Source organism: Pinus tabuliformis, chromosome 1_1, assembly GCF_031772625.1.
Source record: "Pinus tabuliformis cultivar Carrire ecotype Pingquan chromosome 1_1, CPIR1, whole genome shotgun sequence".
NCBI lineage: Eukaryota > Viridiplantae > Streptophyta > Pinopsida > Pinales > Pinaceae > Pinus > Pinus tabuliformis.
Window position 1 is genome coordinate 37620126 of NC_142297.1, and position 19597 is coordinate 37639722.

The window sequence follows — 19597 nt, forward strand, 5'->3', positions numbered from 1 at the left end:
ATATCAGGGAGACCCTATGTATGTTGGTGGTATCCAACACCATCATTATGGAACTAGAATGGCAACCCTTTTATGGCTGACAACTCACAACATCATGAACAAACAATCTTCTGTGAAGGTAGTAATACTTTGATTTCAACTCCAAATCACACTCCTGAAAGAGGAGAGTCCTCTCATCTAGGTCTGGAACATGAATTTGAAGTAACTTATGATCAACTCTGAAAAATCTAGCATTCTACTCATCATTTTTCAAGAGCTCTTGGATTTCTTCCAGTCACTGCTATCCTTCCTCATAAGCGAATAAAGAAAGAAACAACTTGAAGTGGCATATTGGTTTCTTCAGTGGAATATTTGGTTATCATGATGCTTAAAGAGTTAGTTGATTCTATTGAAAGAATAAATCAACAAGGGGATCTTCCACGTATTGAGGAAAATTTGGACGAATATGGGGAGGATTTTTCATTTTCTAATGAAGAATAACTGAGAAATGGATAACATCCTAGTTACAAGGAAGATCTAAACGATGAAGGAGAAGGCTCTTGAGAATTAGAAAGTGAGGATGAGGAAAAAGAATTGATAGCTGATGAGAAATTGGGTCAATGGCCCAATGGCTACTTTCTCTTACGGGAAATCTTTATCATATTCCTAAATACCTAGAAAATATGCTTAAAACGTTTGAGCCTAATAAGAAAATGAAAGCTGAGGACCACATTGATGAGTTTTACATGCATATACGGATGTTAGAGGTATACTTTGATGATGTTTCTTGTAGAATTTTTCCATACACTCTAGAAGGTAGAGCCGCAGTTTGGTACTAGAGTCTTTTGCCTAATTAATTCCATAGTTGTAGGGAGTACAAGAAGTTGTTCCTAGAGATTTTTTATTTTATTTTAAAACTCCCTCCATGTTACTTAAAGAACTCGGGAATCTGAAGGTGGAGGATAGAGAAATAATGAAGTATTTTAATAAGATATCTACACATTTGTTGAATAATTTCCTTGTTCGTGTTGAACCTCGTGACTATATTACTAAATATTACTACACAATTGTCTTGCCTACTAAAATTTCCGTGTTTTTTAAGAGAGATTCAAAGGAAATTTTGGCTTTGAACTTTGTATAAGAAATTGTTGTTGAGAAAAACTTGTGCTCAATTGGAGCTATTGACGTTCAAGAAGATTTTAAAGACTCTAGGGAAACTAGTAAGAAATCTCAAGCCACTTCCACTAAAACTAAGGAGAAAGATTCTTTAGATATGGAAAGCATGGGTAAATCTCTGAAATTCCTCACTAATGAAGTAGCCAAACTAAAGAGAAGATCAAGTCATGAAACTACCAGAAACAATTCTTTCAAGTCACCTTTCTTCAAGAAGAACAATAATCAACCAACCAAGTCTGCATAAAGATATAATGTTGTGTTTAATGTAGAAAATTGGGGCATGGAAAACTTTTGTGCTTTCCATTAATATAAGCATTTGGAGAAAGCATGCCCATAGTGGAATCACAACATGAATGTTATGATGGATAATGTGATAGACACTCTATTAGTAGAGGAGAAATATGAGCAAGCTGAAGAGGAAAGTGAGCCAACCATGGCAAAGGAAACTTCAGGCATTGGTTACTCAGTTAACGCATTTTATATCATACTTAATGCTGATAGAAAAAGTTTTGATAAACCCCTAGCAAGTGAATATCCTCCACAAAAAGAAACTAACCGATACAAATTTAGGAGCAAAGGATCAATTTTTGGGTTAAGAAATTAAAAGGAAATTGTTGAGAAAAATCTTACCAACTACCAAACCCACTAAGAATTCAAAGAATAAGTTTGGAAGTGCTCCACCTCTTAAGAACACTTCCACCAATCTTACAGCATCAAACAAATCTACACCACTTGGTACTTCAACACATCCTTCTAACAAGGAACATATTGATTAAAAGATTATTGAGGATATCAAAAGGCCTCATGCCAATATTTCAATTTTTGAGCTCAAAAAAGTAACAGAACGACGTGAACAGATTATCCAAAAATTTGCATCATAACCCCCATTCGGTGATCAAGTTTCTTCTTCTCAAGTTGCATCTAGTAAGTCTTGTGATATTCTCAAATATGTGGTTAATTCTCTTAATTTGAATGCTCATATTATCTTCCTGTAACTGTCTCCTCCCACATTTACCCACTTTCACCGATTAGCCTAGGGTAAACATGAGATTAGGATCACTGTGATAAGACTCAACCTTCTATATGACCTTAAGGAAATGGAGTTGCGAACTTAAGATCTTACTGACTACCCTTAAGTGTTACAATACCTCCAGGAGCTACCCAACCCCTCCAGATTTCCAACCCATGAGCTACCTCTCTTTTTCACTGACCTAGAGCCTTAGTCACTCCCTTGACAAGGGCTCCAAGTGACTGTAATACTCATGTCACTCACATAGTCCTGCTTCCGAGTGACTATATACTTTTTCAGTCAGTTCTATGCCATTGACCCCTAATTTTGAGCTACTTTTTCAGGGATAGGACTCAAGCCTCTGTCCATAATACAATGAAACTTCTATAAATGATAAATAACATAAAAACAAAGCTTCTAAACCAAAAGATTGAACAAGGACTTGACCTGACCCCTCCCAACCAGGATAGGAATTTCGTCAAACATGTTATCACTCAGGTTGTTCCCTGCCTCCTGAAGGGAATACGGTCGAGGTAACCACTAACCAATCTTTTAGTTGCAGGTCCTAGCCTACCTACAACCAGAGAGGGCTCTCTCTTTGCAATTTAGCTTTGTTTTGTAATATTTTAGGCTAGTTATGATGCACAAGTTTTTGTTTTATATTTGTTGGATGGTGATTCCAAGCAGAGCTGAGGAGAAAGTCTAAGAGAGTTTGTTCCATTGGGCCATGGAGTCAAGGATGGTGTACAGCTGGAAATGTTTCTTTGGGTAAGTGGTAATGCTATAGAGCAAGGTAGGCAGTCTAGGAACAATTTTCAAATCTGAAATGATGGAATGAAGTCAGGGAATGAAAGGCAATCAAGAATTGTTCATTAAGCTAGCAGAGGGAAAGTGTACGAGTATTGTCCAGGAGCAATTAAGAATTCCTAAACAGTATTCAAAATGAAGGAATTAGTGCAAACATGAGCAGTTAAGAATTCATATCTATGACTAATTCTGAGGAAAAAATAAGTAATAACATAAATTTAGCACAGGGTGTAATTAAACAAATCCTGGGCTATTCTTTCTCCCGGTTATCAAGATTATGAAACATATGTGAAATTTGTAAACACAAAAAACATAAAACGAAGTTTAGAATAACATATTGTTCCATCAAATGCCTCAGGAATTGAGTAGCAGGTCCCATAACATCATTCACATTCAGAAAGCTCAGAAACCATGAACTCCAACAACCATTTGTATTAGAGAGTTTCAGAAATTACAGCGCATCTTAGAGAGAAAATCACCAACCCCAAAAACATTCTATGGGGAGGTATTTATAAAAAAATGAGATACAAAATATCTTGCAGATAAGTCTTCATGTAATAAGTTCCCTCACCAACTATTCAAGGAAGTAAATGAAAGAAATAAATGTTGCAGTAATTGTTGGTGCACTAGCTGTCCACTTTGTCAGAGAAATTTGACTTTTTGGGCCAACCAAGTCAGCTAAAGTTGTGTCTTTAATTCATGGTTTGTCTGTTTGCTTTGTTGGTGCTTTGCTGAGTCACTGTTTTGCTGTCCTGCTCTTGGCATGCATACTTGGTCTTTTATAAAATTGCTGTAGTCATATTTTGACTCCCTTTGCCTGCTGTCTTCATGCTTTAACTAGTGTCCTATGTACCCAATTTCACTGACCTGTAGCTGACCAAAATCTGAAGCTGATCAAAAGAGGGGAAAGGACCGAAATTACCTTGGAAAAATCTCCAACATTGCTTGCCACCAATATTCTTTAGGCAGTTGATGTATTTGTATCTTTATGAGTGTTTCATCAGCTTCAGTGTATCTATATAAATTTGGTGGAACCTCGAAAAGATGATTTATTTCATGTTCAATATAAAACAGGTTCTCTAACTTGTCATAAAGACTCTGTCCTGAGGGAGGCCCTGTTTCCTCTGAGGTACCTGAGGATGTTGTAATCTTATTTGAAATATAATTATTCATCCTTGTAGCATACTGCTCATGGGTCAGCAGTCTTCCAACACTGGTCAATAGGCTGGGCAATCCTCTGCTCTGCAATGCTGCCATTTTTAGCTTGAAGTCATATATTTCTGCTTGCATTTCCTGACACCTTCTTTGTAGAGTTTGCACAAAACTTCTTAGGGTCAGCACCTTCTTTGCTGTCAGAATAGTATCTGTCCTATTACTGATGTCTAATGCTGCCAACTCTTCTTTAGTTTGAGTGTTCAGAAAGTGAATAATTTTATTGGCCTGCTCTGGCATATTTCCCAATGCTGCCCTAGCCCTTTGATTCTCAAATTGAGCTAGGCCTATCAATTGTATTTGTTCATATATGGATTGAATTGATCGACATTGGTCAGTGATTGATTGGCCAATTTCGGCCCACAAAATCTTCTTTATTTCAGCTAGAGTTTTATCCAAATTAAGCTCCTTTTCTAAGGCTTTTATTTTGTCATTCAAGGCCTTTATTTCCCTTGTTTTTTCAGCTACTGTCATCTTGGACTTGTCGTAGCTTACTTCCAGTTTGGCCAACATTTCTTTGGCCTCTTTTACCTCTATTACCTGAACTTCTAGCTCCTTGACTACTTTCATCATTTCTTCCATGCTCATGCTAGATTCAGGTGTTGTTGTTGTTGTTGTTGTTGTAGCATTTGTGGTTGTTGCAGTTGTTGTGGATGTTGGGATAATAGGAGGGATTGTTGCTGCTTGTGTAGGAGGAACAGTGACCACAGTTGGACCTGGATGAGGTGGCCTGGGAGGTCGACTCTCCCTGCTTGCCTTGCAGTGCTCTCTCCAACTCTTCTTCCATCTGAATTATTATTTGGTTCATCTGCATCAGCAAATCCATTGTATCCTATCCTTCTTTCTCTTGCACAAGTTTTGCAGTTTGTGGGTGCATAGTTGAAGGCAACCTCAATTGTTTTTTGAGTGCATCAATATCACCCTCTTTTTTCCTTATGAGGGACTAGATGGCTGTAGCATCCTTCTTAGGATCATGCCCTAGATCCACAATTATTTCCTCCAATTTCTTTATTCGGTTATCTTTGGGAGAGGAAGACATTCTTTCCAAATCCAATTGAGTGTTAGTGTTTTTCAATGATTCCTTAAGTTGCTGAGCCAGGATGGCCTTGTTTGCTAGGGTGGCATAGACCATCTCACCTGTTTGCTTGTGTAGCTCTATCTGTTCCATCGGATGTATGTCCTTGGAGAGGACCTCTAAACTTGTCTTTATATAATCTGCAGCTGTCTAGGGTTGTGGTATCTTGGGCTTAAAATGACTCAGAATCATCTTTTCCTCCTTGAAGTCATAAGTTTCCATTAATCTCTGCTGTTTGGAGGGTGTTGCCTTGAGGAATTGATCATGTAGGTGCACTCTTAACAATTCATTCTAAACCTTGATTTCCATGAAAGTTGCTTTGATTCCAAGCGGTTGTTTGGTTTGTTGCCTTGAGGAAGACACCTCCATACCATGTCGCCTCTCTTGTTCTTGCTGGAATGAGCTAGTAGGTGTCTGCTGGCTTGTTTCCCTCTCTCTCCTCGGGCTTTCAATGACTTCTTCAATTATCTCTTCCTCAACTTGAGGATCAACTCTTTGTCTTTTGGCTTCTGGTTTTGCTGGATTGACACACTTGGAGGTGTGGTTTCTTCCCTGTCCCTCTTTTTACCTCTTTCCTCATTAAGAGGGGTCTATAGAGCTGGAATCAGTGGTGCCTCAGTCTGTTGTGGAGGGGCTTGCCCTTGACCTTGCTCCCTTAAGGTGGTTGGCTGCTCTATCACTATTTCCTGTTCTGCATCCATTGGCTCCTTGCCTTTTGCTGTACCTGTTGTTGGTGTAGATCTTTGTTGGGCAGCTTGTGAAGCTGCAGCAGTTGTTGGGCCTTCTCCGACTTGTCGTGGCAGTTTGAAAGTTACCTGCTCAAAATAATGCAAGTCAAGAGATTTTTCCAAATCTTTGACATTTTGCTCCATAATTTCTTCTTGGGTAAACTCAACTAGTGTCCCTGCCACCCACTCATCTTGGTTGGCATATTGTTCAATTTGTGGGATTTACAATGTTCATAGGTTGTCAGCCTATATTTTAGTTTTTTGGCACTAATGAAGCCATCTAGGTCATAAGGAACCCACCAAAAACTCCTTTTCAACTTGAGTTTCTCCCCCAATATTTGGTCAACATCTTGCCAACCTTCTTTCTTATTCATGACAAAGGGGCCTAGTTGGTCTTTGAATTTCAGGTGAGCCTTTTTCTTGGCAGAGTGAAAATGAGTTAAATCCAAATTGGTGAGTTGCCTTAATACTCCAAGGAAAACAGTCTCATTAGTATATATCTTGGGAGCCTGTAGGGACATAGCTCACAGCCATAGATCCTAATGACAATGTGATTATGGTAAAAGTACCAGTCACCTATTTTGTAGTTTTTTGAAAGCTGCAATATTTTCTGCATGTCATAGGATAACCTAGCAGGAGGAGTTCTCATTAGGAGACAAGAGACTGGATAGACAAATAGGTCAATGAACTCACTGTAAGAGTAGGGGGAGCTGTGGACTTCATGAAAGACTGAGGTCTAGAAAATCACAGACCTCTTTCCTCCTTTAGAGTCCAATCTTTTGATGGGGCATTGGAAGCAGTCCGGATGATAGAACATGAATAGATGATAAATTTATGATTAATATTTGAAAACAACCTCCCTGTCCAGTTTTACCAGTTGGTCATGTATCTTATTGAAAATGAATTTGGCATAATTTTACTTGACAACAGGGGGTTGTCCTAGACTGAATGCAGATAGTAAGACCAGTATGGTTTGATCAATATGTTCCTTTCTCTTAAAGCCCAGTACATAAGATATCATATCTACTAACGATTTGCCCACTTCATTGAAACATTCATAGAGAAAAGGAGGTGGCCCTGTAGGCTGGCAGTCTGCTCTCATGAAAACTTTGGCAATTCAGGCTATCTCTGAGCTCGAGAGTTTAGGACCTTCATCAAGTAGGAATTTCATAGAGAGGGGAACTAGAAGCTAGGTTTGCTTGAAGTTTAACATTTGGTTAATGGAATAAAGAGTTATTTGGAAGAGGGTGCTCCCAGATGGAGGCTTGACTGCTCTTTGAGTTGGGTCATAGTTTTCACAGCAGAGGCGAATGATTGCAGGGAAAAAATTGACGGAGGGGAGAAAGTAGATGGGCAAATTTGATTCCCAATTGCCATAAATATCACTACTATTCAGGTAATTGTTCCTTAACTGACAGAAGGTCTGCAAGTGGTTTCTCTCCCCAACCAAATCCTTAATTAGGTAGTCCCTATCAGCCAGGGGTAATGCTTCAAGTTCCTTGTGAGGTGCATTAAGGGGAGAAATGCTCAAGGCCGTTGGAGTGGCCATGTTGCATGCTCTGTGGATGTAATTTGAAATTTGGATTGGTGAAACAACTAAACAGTGAGAATTGCCTTGCAAACTTTGTCAGGAAGCTGTAGAATGGGCTTAGATATGGAACTAGCCTTCACTGTGTGTAATTTATGGTAAAAGAGCAGATTCTGCAGAGTTTAGACAGTTTTTTCTTTAAATGAAATCATTGGATTGATAGGCTCTGTTGGTAAACTGCAAGGGAAATGGGGATTTCTAGCCAAAGGAGTGAAATTTTACAGAGAATTTTGGCAAAGGAAGTGAATGCCAGGAGAGTTTGGGGAACCTGCCGGTGGAAACGAGCTCAAAATGCATTTTTACCAGTGAATTTGCAGAGGCAGGCAAGTTTGCCAGGTTACCTTTGAACAAGGGGTTGACAAGTGAGTTTACAGGTAGAATTTCAAGGGGCCGAGTGCCTTTTAGTGTATATTTTCAGATGTTTAATCAACTTTAATGGGGAAACTGTGGAAAAACAAGGTTTATAGGTCAACAGCGGGTAAATACCTGTTTTTTATGGTGCCGAGGACAGTTTGCAGGGGTGCCTTGAACTGTGGAGTCGAGCTATGGCGACGAATTCATGGGTGGACGCACTGTGCAGGTTGGTGGGCGATTTGAACGTAAAATCGCATGCAAACGGCTCCACGGGCGCACAATAGAAAACAAACAAAATAGTCATTTTCACGACTTTTTATTGAATTTTGGTCATTTTGGTGCTTTTGGCGCTTTTCGGGGATGACGTCAGCATGACGTATTTTTGGCGCGTAGCGGGTACAGAAGATGATGTGGCAGTTGACGTGTGAGGTGACGTGGCATGACACGGTGGCGGGGCGGTGACATCAGCGGATGATGTGGCAGTGGTACAGGGCAACGACAGGCCAACGTGTCGCGACGTCAGAGGGTGACGGGGGCTTGACATCATTGAGCAGGGGCGGGTGGTTTCCGGTTTTCCCCGCACCACTTTTGGCCCAGGGTGGTTTTGCAAAGAGGGACTCCGATCACGCCGGGAGATTGACGTGTGGTGGGGGTACAGAAACAGTACTGCCCATCCCCCGGACGCTAATCGCCGGTAGATCGGGGGCCGCGATATGACCGCCCACCATTAGATTTCGAAGCCCTGGATCAGATGGCGGTCGGAACATTGAAAGCTGCGGGGTTCTGGAATGAGGGGGCCCGCACATATTTTAATGTTTTATAATATATGCGGGGTTCAAAACTTTAGGTTATATGGGTATGTGTTGGCGCTGGGGTAATGGTTATTTGTTTAATTAAAATATCAAACAAACCCCGAAATATATGAGCGCGGAAGGTTAATAAAGTATGGTTTATGTGTGAGGGGGGGGGGGCATGGTTATTAATTTAACCAGATATTAAATTAATCCCAAGGTATATACGCGGAAGGGCTAATATAAGTCCCAAATGGACTCTAGTATTTCCCAAACTTAGGTTACTTAGCTATAGTGCCAAGGGGTGGGGATATTTATACTTTTTTGGGGTTTTTTTATATAGTTTTGTATTATAGGGATAGGAAAATGAGTTAGGGAGCTAAATAATAGAATTAGAGGTTAATATGACCTTATGAACTGAAATTGTATGGGTGAATGCTAAGTATATGGAGTAAGAACTTAGATATAAGAAGATGAAAGGAGTATGGAGGAATGATTTTTACACAAGAAATGTGGCTTCTTTCCACTAAGTGGAGTCAAGACTCAACTCAGCATTTTATCATGAAATGAAGTGAAACAGGACCCTTGGGCAAATCCCAAGGTCCTTGAAGGGATGTTAGTCAAAGATTTATGGGGAATTTAAGGGGAAATTAGTCATGCTTCCATTGTTATGCAACCAAGCAACTGCCATGGTACCAATGTTGTTGATGAGATGAGTCTTCTTTGATAAGACAAAAATGAGCATTCATCTGCTTCTGCAACCCAAACTACCTACCCAGTCTAATACACCTAGCATTTTTTCTTCCTTTTGATTGGGTGCATTTGAACTAGCAAACCCTGATTGTCCTCTTTTCTTTTGACTGCCCTCCTATCTAAGTCTATCCTTATCTCTTCCAAGGGCCCAAATTAAGAAGTTGGGCTCCCTAATTTCTCTATCTGTCTACTCATCTGCCAATTTTAAACTGTTTGGACAGATATTCATTCTCTATTCTAGCACAAACAATTTAAACCTGGAATGATCCAGATTGAACTGTTGGGCCACCCATCAAGTGTGATAAACAACAGTGTTTGCACATTGTGAACTTGAAAAAAATAAGATAGCAGTGGCATTTCGATTGGCCACTTTCCTGGTCTTTTGGTTTGGGGTTCATTTCCTTTACTTTTGTTGACCAATTTACTCTTTTTGCCCTTTGATTTTTCTTTTAGGGCATACCTTCTTTACATTTTTTAATTTTCTTATTTTGTTATACAAAATATGGAACCATTGTAGCATGAAAAGATAAAGATATTTGGCACTTCCATAGTCAATCATGAAAAATGAAACGTATTGGTATAGGAACCTAACGGTGGCTCCACTTGGGGATGGATTTTCCTCGTGAAAAGCCAAGAACAGCAGGTCAGATGGCCTTATTCTCAATTGGCTGCTGTAATTCAAAACTTCCTTCTTCTGGAAACTTATGATCTGGACCTTGGTAGCCTGCATGCAGTGCTTATGAGCTGATCTGTCCAAAATTACAACTCTGTCTTTGCTAGTTTTTTGAATGCTTATCATTATCTTTTTACTTCCCAAGTCTTCTTCTTGATCTCTTGTGTTAAATTCAAAATATACAACAAAAGTGGTGTAATTCCTTGACCTTTTCCTCAAAATCTACTGCATGATGTTCCTTATCTAATTCCTATAAATAAAATTGATGGAAATACAAATATTTATGTACAATATACAGTTGTGTTATGCTGATCAAAGGGAATCAAAATAGTGCTTGAGCATTCGCCCATTGACTGGGCCTTCCTCAGTATCTTTGCCATCCAAAATTTTCAAAAAATAGATGTTGTTACCTTGTACTGCCTAAATAACATAAGGTCCCTTCCAAAGAAAATCAAATTTCCCATGTTTCCCTTTATCCTCTCTTCTAGAGTCCCATCTCAACACTTTGTTTCCTATGAAGAAATCTTCAGCTTTTGTTCTTTTTTCAAACATCTTTTTCATCTTTTCTTGTAAAACTTGGGCTCTCTGATATACTTCCTCTCTTGTTTGCTGCAAGTGAATAATTTGATTGATCCTTCTTTGAATATCATTAGGCTCTGCTTGTATTTCTTGCAACAACTTGATCACAGGGATTCCCAAAGATGAATGGAACCTTGCCTCCATTCCATAAACCAATTCATATGGACTTGTTCCAATGGATCTCTTGGTGGTCAATCTGTCTACCCATAGTGCATTTACAAGCTTCTTATGCCAATTCTTTTTGTTCTCCTCCAAGACCGTTTTAATGATGTTGATCAGACTTTTGTTGGAGGACTCAGCTAAGACATTACTTTGAGGGTAATAAGTTGTGGAGTGACCTAAGGTAATGTGGTACTTCTGGCAAAAATTGATCATTCTTTTGGATTTGAATGCAGCAGCATTGTCTGTAATAATTTTTTCTGGATAGCCAAATCTAGACAAGATGTTGGATTCTAGGAATTGCATGATGATTGAGTCATTGTCTTGCCTACAAGGGATGGCTTCTATCCATTTGGTAAAATAGTCTGTGATAGTCAAAATCCACTTATGTTGGCCAGAGGATGGAGGGTGGATTTCACCAATGAAGTCTAAACCCAATTGTTGGAATGGTCTTTCAGTTGCAATAGGTTTGAGGGGTAAAGGTAACAACGTTCTCTTGCCTTCAAAGATCTGGCATTTATGGGAAGACATTACAATTTTTTTCACATCAGAAAACAGGGAGGGGCAATAAAACCCAGCCCTTAGGATTTTATCAGCTGTTGATTTCCAGTACAAGTGTCCTCCACAGTCCCCTGCATGAAACTCTTTGAGGACTTTGTCAGTTTCATCCGATATTAGGCAATTAAGCAAAATACCTTCATGATTTTTCCAAAACAACACATTATCTATAATACAAAACTTTGATGCTTTCATTTTCAAGAATCTCTTTTTAGTTTTGGACAACCCTGGAGGAGCTTGCAGGTTTAACAATACAAAACATATATCAGCATACCAAGGGGATTGTAAAAAGGCTTGATTGATCTGTGGAGTCGCCATCTCATGTTCGTTGTCTAGTTCATTAATTTCAAGGGCTTGAAAATTAGTTTCAGCCATCAGTTTCGCTAATCCTTGTCCTTTTATCAGTTTTGTAGGCTTGATTTCAATGTCATATTCTAAAATATTGGCTATCCATTTGCCCCTCTTACCTTCAATTCCTTCTTGAGTTAAAATGTCCTTTACCACAACATTTGGAACATAAGCTATCACATGTGAGTACAAGATGTAAACTCTGAAATCCTTGATGGCTTTTAAAAGGGCATAAGCTTGTTTTTACATGATCGGGTATTTTAAGGGAGCATCTCTAAGGGCTTTGCTAAAGAAAGCAATGGGCTTCTCACATCTTTGGTCATCTTTTTGCAATAGGACAACAACAATATTATGCTCAGATGCAAAGGAAAAAATGATGAAATCTCTATCAAACCTGGGACTTGTGAGGACTGGTGTATTTGTCAAAGCTGTTTTAATGTCCTCAAAGGCTTGTTTAGCTTCCATGGTCCACTTGACTTTAGAATCTTTCTTCAGCATGTTATTCAATAGTCTAATTAGCTCAGCTAAGTTGGGAATGAACCTCCTTAGGAAATTGATCTTTCCTAAAAAAGCTTGCAGTTCTTTGATGTTTCTTGGATGAGGCACTTGGAGAATAGCTTGAATTCTGCCTGGGTCAATCCTAATGCCATCTTTTGAAATTATGTGACCTAGGAGTTTTCCTTCTTCTAGGCCAAACATTGATTTCTTTGGGTTCAATGATATGCCATATTTTCTGCAAATTAAGAACACTTGCCTCAAATGCTCTAGATGTTCTTGGTCTGATTTTGAAAAAGCAGTGAGGTCATCAAGGTATATGACTAAGAAATCATGGATCTCCTTGGCAAAGGCTATATCCATTGCTCTTTGAAAATTGGCCCCTGCATTTTTGAGTCCAAAAGGCATTTTGACATATTTGAAGGTTCCCCAAGGTGTTGTAAAGGCAGTTTTGTCTTGATCATCCGGGTGAACTAAGATCTGATTGAATCCTGAGAACCCATCTAGCAATGAGATCCTAGGGGCTCCCACTACCCTTTGTAGGATATGATCCATTTTTGGTAAAGGGTAATGGTCTTTGAGAGAGACTTTATTCAAATTTCTTAGGTCAAAACATAGTCTTATCTCTCCCGTTTTCTTCCTAGTAGGCACTAGATTTGAAATCCATTCTGAGAACCTGATAGGTGCAATGATTCTAGCTTCATACATACGTTTAACTTCCTTTTCAATTAGGGGAAGGAGGACAAGATTCACTCTTCTAAGATTTTGTTTAAAAGGATTTTGACTCTCTTTCAGAGGTATAATATGTTGGATGACTGAAGTATCATAGGATTTGAGGTCCTCATAACTCCAGGCAAAGAAATCTTGGAAATCCTTAAACAACTCCATGTATTTCAACTTCTGATCAGTGGGTAATTTTTTGGATAGTTTTACCATTTTGGGATTTTCTGTGGTTCCAATGTTACAGTCCTCAATTTCTGCATTGAGTGGTTGCATTTTTGGCTTCCTTGAAATATCATTTGAATCGAATAAATCCTCCAAATGAGTTAAGCCTATGGGAAAAAAATTGTCTTTTAGTTCAATTACTTCAGCTTCTGCCTGAGCTATTTCATCAACATCTATTTGCTTGAGCTCTTGTACATTCTTGTCATCAAAAGTGGTTGGGTATAAAATTAGATTTTTTGTTTCAGCTGATATACTTTGCTCAATTTTGTCTATCTGTTGTTGGTCATCCACAGGGCTTGTATCAATGTTTATACTTGAGAACTTCTCCTTCAAAGTCAGGAAATTATTTATCTACATATCATTTTCAAAGACTTGCCAATATTTGACATTATCTGGGACAACAGGCCTATGTTTGATTTCAGTGGTGGAGTGGTGATTGGACTCAAAAGGCAGCTTGCAAGTGATGGCAAAAGTTGCTAAGCTATGTGCATGTAAATTGTGCTTTCTTAGAATTTTGGTGAGTTGAGATTCTGAGAAGGTGTTAAGTATTTCAATGGATGCCCCTCTGTAAGCTCTCAACCTAAGATCATTTGTGACAAAATTTCCCTTCATCTACTGTATGATCAGATCCGAATCCCCTAAAATTGAGACCTTGGTTGCCCCTAGGCCTTTGACGAGCTTAAGTCCTAATAAAAGGGCTTCATACTCGGCCATATTGTTTGTACATCTGAAATTTAATCTATATGCATGACCTTCAGCATGGTCATTTTGCATGTTGTGTATCCAAACCCCTACCCCTGCTCCTAACTTGTTTACTGAGCCATCAAACTCTAAGTACCATAAGATTTCTTGGTTATGACTTGTCTTAAGAGTTTTGGAAGTTTGTTCAGTGGGCAGATTTGGATCTTGTATGTCATATGATATATCATTTCCCTTTATTGCATTAATCACATCAACAATTTTTTGATCTTGAGTAGCAGATTGTTCATTCATACCCTCTGGTTGTGGAGTTATCATGAGTTTGACATCAGTTTTGGGACACATGTCAGCATTGTATAAGATGAATGAATCCATGTCGGAATGCATTGCATAGACGGGGAAGTTTTGGGGTTTTTCTTGACTGCTTACATATTTCATTAATGTTTCCCGGTATAATCTCTTTGGCTGTCCAAAGGCTGAGATAGTGGCATAGGACATGTCTAGTTGCAAAGATCCTTGGAGTTTTTCACCCCACGATATGGATAAAAGCATACCATACTTAGGTGGAATATCAGCTACCACCACATCCATCAAGATTGTTTTAGACGGATATTGGACTAAAGATACACAAAGATCTTTGATTAGGCCTAGACACCTAACTTGGCTGGAATCAAATGAGAATAAGTCTTTGTAGGGCCTTGTGATGTCTAGGTCCGGCCTTTCCATCACAGATTTTGGAATTAGGTTATGGGAAGCCCCCGAATCAAACGTAGCATTATGCAACACTTTTTCATGAATGCTTAAGCTCACATAGAATGGAGGAACCCCTCCTTCTACTGTTTTACCATTGACTTCATGACCGAAAATCAGTTGTGGTTGATCATCAAGAACATTGACTACATCCCTATTCTTTGGTATTTGGAGTGACCTATTGATTTGTTGTCTGTAAATTTTATGTTTAGCCAATTCACAGAGAGGGATAGCTATTTTCAGCTTACCTATTTCTGTTTCCAAGTTAAAGGGTTTTTCTATCTGTATTTTTGCATTATGGACAACAGACTTTTCTTTGTCAACTGGATTTTCAGTGATCTTCTCTTGATCTTCAGTGCTGTTTTGAGGCACAACTGATCTGAAATTATTTTCAGGAGAACAATTCGGATTTTATTTTGGAGAATGGGTAGTGAATGACCAGTTCTTTGAAGGCTGCGAGTCTGATATATCTTCCACAGTGACTTCTTCTGGGTATGAGTCTGTTTCAGGGGAGGGTTCTATAAGGACAACTTTATCCTTTGTTTTCTTTGGCTGTTTGTTATCCTTCAGCTTTGTAGATTCAGGCAAATCTATGGTTCTACTCCTTAATTTGTACTGTTTATGAACCTCATAGACTGCAGCATCAGAGCCTTCCCTAAAATCAAATGACTCTCCGGATTTGGTTTGGAATTGATTAAAATTTTGAGCTTCTTGGCCATCTTGTGTAAGAAAAATTTGTTGGTCACTGTTTAATCCCATTAGGTTGATTTGAGTGTCCTCTGTTGGCTCACTAGATGTTGAGGCCTTGGCATAGTTCTCTTGAAATGGTGGTCTGATGTTCTAGTTAGGGCCAGCCCTTCCAACATTTGGATTTTGATTTTTTCTAAAGTTTGGGTTTCTAGCAGTGTTAATTGGTTGACCTTCCCATGATGATTTTGTTTCAATAGTTTCTACCGTATCCCCAAGTCTGTCCATACCTTTGATGATTGCATGAATTTTTTATTCAAATGTTGAAGGTTCCTCTTTGAAAGTTATCCTTCTTTCAGCTCTTTCTCGATTTCGTGTAGCAATAAGGTTTGCATCCACACTAACAACTATATTTTGCATGTCTTCTAAGCTTGGAGGGGCTCTTTCCCTCAATTGGTATGCCATGTCAGAGTCAAATCCATCAGGGAATTTGATCAAAGCTAAATCAGGTGTAGGTCTAAGGCTCTGAGGAATAGCATTATAAATATTGTTGAACCTAGCACAATAGTCTTGGACAGTTTCTTGTGGGCCTCTTTTTAAATTGTCATATTATGTTAAGATGTGAAGGGGGTCTTTCTTCTTTTCCCATCTTTTTAAGAAGGTTTGGTAAAGGGCTTTTGAATTAGCTATCGGATTTGCAGGAAGTGCTCTAAACCAAATCCTCACATCACCAGTTAAACTTTGGACAAAAATCTTCATTCTCACATCATCATCATCTATTTCATAATTCTCAAAGTAGTCTTGCATTTTCTTAGCATGTTGCTGGGATTTATAAGAACCAATACCATTAAGATATGTGATTTTACTCTGATAATCTTGGGGCATAGCCCCTGGATTTGTAGGCAACTGAAGAGGAGCATAGCGATTTGCCATATTTACAGGGATAAATGGGGCAACAAGAAGAAATGGGACAGCTGAAACAACAGGGACTGGAGTAGACGTATGTGCACTGGATGGAGGTGTGGAGAAGGTGCTCTGAGAGGTGGATGAAGAACTATGAGAAGCAGCAGTTGTGTGAAAACGGACTGAGCCTTTAGGAGGAGTTGGGATATAGTTTTGCTGAACTGTTTCAAGGTCTAAACCAACAGAATTTTCTGGTTCTTCTTGTTTCCTAACGGTCTTAGAAATTAGATTGGGATTTTCAAAAATAGCTGGAGGATCTGGGTCAGGATTTGATCTAGTGTAACGAGTTTTCTTCTTTGGAGCTAGCTTCTAAATTTGTTTTTTGGTATTTTCAGGTGATGCCTTGAGATCACAATTTTTTCACAATATTCTGCAAGAGTTTCTTTGAAACATATGAGGCTTTGGGCTTTCCGTTAAATATGTTGAAGCAGGGAAACTGATCTAATCTTGGAACAAATATTTAAAGCCTAGAACTATACTGGAGATTGACTGAAGCAGCTTTTATTTACTCCTGTAAATGCAGAGCAAAGACAGTTTCAAAGGCTAGCTGGCTAACTTCAAGCTCCATCTATAGCTTTAGAAAATAGACAGTAGCTATAAAAAAACGTTCAGTCCCCAGCGGAGTTGCCAATGATGTTATCACTCAGGTTGTTCCCTGCCTCCTGAAGGGAATATGGCCGAGGTAACCACTAACCAATCTTTTAGTTGCAGGTCCTAGCCTACCTGCAACCAGAGAGGGCTCTCTCTTTGCAATTTAGCTTTGTTTTGTAATATTTTAGGCTAGTTATGATGCACAGGTTTTTGTTTTAAATTTGTTGGATGGTGATTCCAAGCAGAGCTGAGGAGAAAGTCTAAGACAGTCTGTTCCATTGGGCCATGGAGTCAAGGATGGTGTACAACTGAAAATGTTTCTTGGGGTAAGTGGTAATGCTACAGAGCAAGGTAGGTAGTCTAGGAACAATTTTCAAATCTGAAATGATGGAATGAAGTCAGGGAATGAAAGGCAATCAAGAATATTCCATTAAGCTGGCAGAGGGAAAGTGTATGAGTATTATCCAGGAGCAATTAAGAATTCCTAAACAGTATTCAAAATGAAGGAATTAGTGCAAACATGAGCAGTTAAGAATTCATATCTATGACTAATTCTGAGGAAAAAAAAAGTAATAACAGAAATTGATCACAGGGTGTAATTAAACAAATCATGGGCTATTCTTTCTCCCTGTTATCAAGATTATGAAACATATGTGAAATTTGTGAACACAAAAAACATAGAACGAAATTTATAATAACTTATTGTTCCATCAAATGCCTCAGGAATTCAGTAGCAGGTCCCAGAACATCATTTGCACATTCAGACAACTCAGAAACCATGAACTTCAACAGCCATTTGTATTAGAGAGTTTCATAAATTACACCACAGCTTAGAGAGAAAATCACCAACCCCAAATACATTCTATGGGGAGGTATTTATACAAAAATGAGATACAAAATATCCTGCAGATAAGTCTTCATGTAATAAGTTCCCTCACCAACTATTCAAAGAAGTAAATGAAAGAAATAAATGCTGCAGTAATTGTTGGTGCACTAGCTATCCACTTTGTCAGAGAAATTTGACTTTTTGGGCCAACTGAGTCGGCTGAAGCTGCGTCTTTAATTTATGGTTTGTGTGTTTGCTTTGTTGGTGCTTTGCTGAGTCACTGTTTCGTTGTCCTGCTCTTGGAATGCATACTTGGTCTTTTATAAAATTGTTGTAGTCATATTTTGACTCCTTTTACCTGCTGTCTTCATGTCATGCGGAAAGAGTCGCTAGTGCAGACACAACCGACCTCCCTAGAAGCAAAATCTTTCTAGTGACAAACAAGACAAATAAACACTACCTTTCTCTAAACATGCATTGAGAATACAAGTAATCAGGTGATTTTAACATACCTTTAGTCCAACGCTTTGTAGTAGTCCAGCCTCGCCGATCCGGATGAGCTCCTCCTTCTCTTCGAAAACTGCATTCACTAACAAGCCAAAAGATTAAATAGCACCTGATAAACTCATAAAACAATACATATCAATCATACAGACCAAGGAGTATATGAAACAAATCATGAATAACAATTTGTTGAGAAAAATGAGTTCATTTGCATTAAGTGGAAACAAAAGGAACCATTACAACCTGAGCCTTGGTGTTGTGCAAGTCCCTCCTAGGGTCCAGCAAGAGTTTTCCTTTACTTTGATCATCTCACCCACTCTCAAATAAGGCTAGGAAAGGATGGGAATCTCTCCTCTCAAGCTTTACAAGGGAGTCCTAATTCCAGCAGCATCTACCCTTAGGAATGTTCAGCTTTCAACCTCCCCTCCCTTTGGCCCAATGCCTGTATTTATAGTGCTCTAGAGGAAGTTATTCAGGTCCACCATCAATGGGATAAGCCCCTCTTTGGATGGGATAGCTCCCCTCTTGATGGGATAAGTTCCTCTTTGGTAGGGATACATGAACCATCTGGAGGCGCTTCATACATGTCAAACAAGCTTCTAGAATGCTCTAGAAATGAAGGCAAGTAACTTTTTTGGAGTGAAACTTGCGCCTTTTGACCTTTACAGGAGTACGCACCCATTGCTTTACAGACAGAGCGTACAAGTACGCATGTATTGTGAACTTGGGGTGCGTACATGCAGGTAAGGCTAAGAGAAACTGCGTACCCAGAGATATATAGATTTTTAATGACTTTCTCTCTTTCTTGGAGTTTGACATGGAGAGCAGAGGTATGAGGCTTGCCAAGGAGGATAGTATGACAGTTGATGGAGCCATACTAACTGCAAATAGTCATGGTGACAAATTTTAGTGTAACAGATTGCCCCCTAAAGTGCGAAGCCTGTAGTAGATAAGGGTTTCATATCATCTAGGAAGGGTGAAGTACTTTATCATTTCAAGGATTATCTTGTGGAGAGCCCAGTCGGAACCTGCAAGTATTCAACACAAAATACATATATAAGATCATATCATCGCTGAGGTAGGCATTCCCATACTCAGATTGAAAACTTTAACTAACAGACTATCTACTGCTCTGATACAGGAATGATTCTGCAGTACATCATAATCATAGACTTTTGTAGACACATTATGGACGCAGCCATCTGTTTATAGTTGGTCTACTATATAATGAATACAAAACTCCTTGCAGCCTGGATGGTGAAAACTAGATCCAGGGTCTTGATTTCTACTTCCCGAACAGGTATGATTCTATCCATGCAAATAAATGAGTTGATGTCGAACATGGTAG